Source organism: Amphiprion ocellaris, chromosome 1 (assembly GCF_022539595.1).
Source record: "Amphiprion ocellaris isolate individual 3 ecotype Okinawa chromosome 1, ASM2253959v1, whole genome shotgun sequence".
NCBI classification, from domain to species: domain Eukaryota; kingdom Metazoa; phylum Chordata; class Actinopteri; family Pomacentridae; genus Amphiprion; species Amphiprion ocellaris.
Window position 1 is genome coordinate 6,247,502 of NC_072766.1, and position 2,923 is coordinate 6,250,424.

Sequence of the window (2,923 nt, forward strand, 5' to 3'; positions counted from 1 at the left end):
GATAGTTGATAATGTGTGAATTGTTGCAGCTTGTGAGCCATAAAAGGTTTTAATCTTTGGGGCCGAGTGTCAAAAAACATTTAGAAACAAACATCAACAAAACACTCAAAGATTTGAACATCATTTGCATGGCAATGTCAAAGTAAAGGACATTTATTTCCAATGTAAATGTGTGATATTCATCCTCTGGAGCTTTCTCTTCACATCGTGTTCCACCTGGACTGGTTTGGTCGGGAGCATGTGCAACAAACATTTGAAAAACTGCACTTTAACATCAATCAATGACACTGAAGTTTAATCTCTACATAATGAGACTGAGTCTGGATGTGCTGCTCTGTCATTAACTCCTAAGTTTAGGGAAAGTTAAAACAAAAGAGGACAGTTCAGATAAGACTTGAGAATGAGCTTATTTTGAACAAACATCTCAGACTTTCTGAGCTTCAGCACCTCCAGCAAGATATTTTAACAACAAGCAACTCAAGAGATGCAGAAGTTGGAGAGAGTTAGCTTTAGCTGAACCAAAGAACATGTGGGACGCTAACCTAGCAAACATTTCAGACTTTTCTCTGTGAATTCTGAGAAATAATTTACTATTTAATGACAGAGCTACACATCTTAACTCAGTCTCATTAAAACAGACTCTAATTCAGTGTCATCCATCCATATTAAAGTGCAGTTACCCAAAATGTTTGCTGCATGAGCTCCAACAAAACCTGTCCAGGTAGAAGGCCACTTTGACAAACAGGAAGTAGAAGATTCCAAGCAGATTTATAGAAGGGGGAACCGGACTGTACTAAGTGTGGTCGAGTATAAAGGGATGTTCTGTGGGTTTTTAAGGCTGATAATGATTATTAGTGAGACATTTGGAGTAGATATTCATTTGCAGTAAATCAAAGTATTTAAAACCTTGGATTTAAACTTAAAGAACACAAACTCTAACAGAAAACTTTGTTGATACGTTTTTGTTTTGTTTACAGATGTTAAGTTAAAGGAGTTTTATTCGTTACGTATAACCAATCAAATCACTCCAGAAGACAGAGCGACCACAGGTAGATAAAGGTTCAGAGCCAAAGTAGCACCATTTTTAAATGTATTTATTACCGTAAATCAGTAAAAAATAAAATACTGATAATCAGTAAATCAGTCAGCTCACAATTACTACAATTCTACAATGTATGTCTCTTTCCTTTGACTTGTTATTTGTACAATATACGATGTATATGATGGCGTTTTATCATACCAAAGGCTATACTATGATGTTTTCTAAGAGACATACGATGCTACTCTGTTCTGGCCCTGCACTCCTCCTCTGTTGTTTTCTGGATTGTACTCAGCTGCATGCCTTCGTCCACCAGGCCTCCGTTGACTCGTCCCGCCTGCCGTCTCTGGAGCTGAAGCTGGATTGGAACAGACCAAAGTACAGTCCAATCACGATGCCAGCTGCCTCTCAAAAGGCTCCTTCATCTGGCAGGTGGCAGCACTTCTTCTGAGGGGAAGCTGAGCTGGCCCGACAGAACTTTGGAGATGTGTTCCAGTGGTTGGTGGATGTGTGGGGAGATAGAGAGGGACCTTTGAATTGTTCAGAAAGGAAAACAGGGAACCCATTGTTAGTTTTAGTTTAGGGTGCTACTGCGGTGTGTTTTTGGGTTTTAAGAGGTGAACAGGAAGAGTTTTTTTTGGTATTGATTATCTTTTACTTTGTTCCTGGTTGGAATGCCCATCAATGTCAACATGAAGTTCACTTTTAGTTTTGTTTATTTATTTTTATTTTACTAACACCCATTTGTTTTTAACCCCCTCACATGTGTTGTTGTAAACTTACTCTTTCAAATAAATTCTCATCTAACCCTCTGGAAACCAGCGTTTGGACTGTTTTTGTGTTGCTCCTCACCTACTGACAGCTGTGGACTAAAGGCTATACTGTGACGTTTTTAGAGCGACATGCTATACTATGATGTTTGTTGGGCGACACGCTATACTATAGGCTTTTTTAATTGACATATTACTGTGATTTTTTTTGTTTTAGTTTTTTTTGGTTTTTTTTAGCAACATATAAGAATTCGAACAGTTTTAAAAGTTACTATACTTTCACTTGTGCAATGAAATTATTATTCTATGGCATTTTTTAGACGACATATTATACTCTGATGTTTTCTTGAATTACATACTATTTTGACAATATACTGCACTATGACATTTTTTGAACCACATATCATACATGACAATTTTAGGCAACATCCTATCATTTTGCGCTTTTTGAACCACATAATAATCTATGTTTTGTTTTTTTTTCTTGCCAAAATGCTATACTATGAACTACAGGCCATACTATGTTATTCTTGAGTAAAGCATACTATACTTTGACATTTTCTGAACTACATCCTATACTATGGCGTTATACACAGAGTGCTTTGGTTACGTGTTGATTTATAATCTAGATTTTTTTCTGTTTTGTTTTTTGACGGGATTACCACAGACCTGACTGTGAACACTGTTGACACCCACCTCAGGGAGACGCTGCCTAAGATCTCAAGGCTGCTTGGTCGTGGTCTTTCTGGCACGTTCTCTTCCAAGATGAGCCAGGAAGTTTAACACTGATGGAATGACACCAGGTCTAAGCCGACAAACTTCCAATTCCTCCTCAACCCATAGTCTCTGGGAAACCTACATGGAGTAAGAAAAGTAGACAGAGATGTAACAGGCATGGCAACAGCAAATTTTGATTTCAGCTGAAAATGTTCGGTATACAATCTTCAGGGGGGGTCCAGGGGGGCGCAGCCCCCCCTTGAACTGAGAGGTTTTCAGTAAAATAGAGGTGATTTAGAATGAAAAACATGCATAGAATTACAGAAGACTAGATTGTAATGAATAAGTTAATTTAATGAAAAGTTAACTTACTTTTTCTTCAATGTCTCACTGCATT

General features: G+C 37.8%; 1 long non-coding RNA gene across 1 annotated transcript; it reads right to left on the reverse strand.

The window, feature by feature from the left end:
- Positions 1 to 1,078: 1,078 nt before the first annotated feature.
- Positions 1,079 to 2,705, reverse strand: LOC129349687 (uncharacterized). Its single transcript, XR_008602790.1, has 2 exons — positions 2,506 to 2,705; positions 1,079 to 1,569 (listed from the first exon to the last, which is right to left on the reverse strand). It is a non-coding gene; the product is annotated as an uncharacterized LOC129349687 (long non-coding RNA).
- Between the last annotated feature and the right edge of the window lie 218 nt (positions 2,706 to 2,923).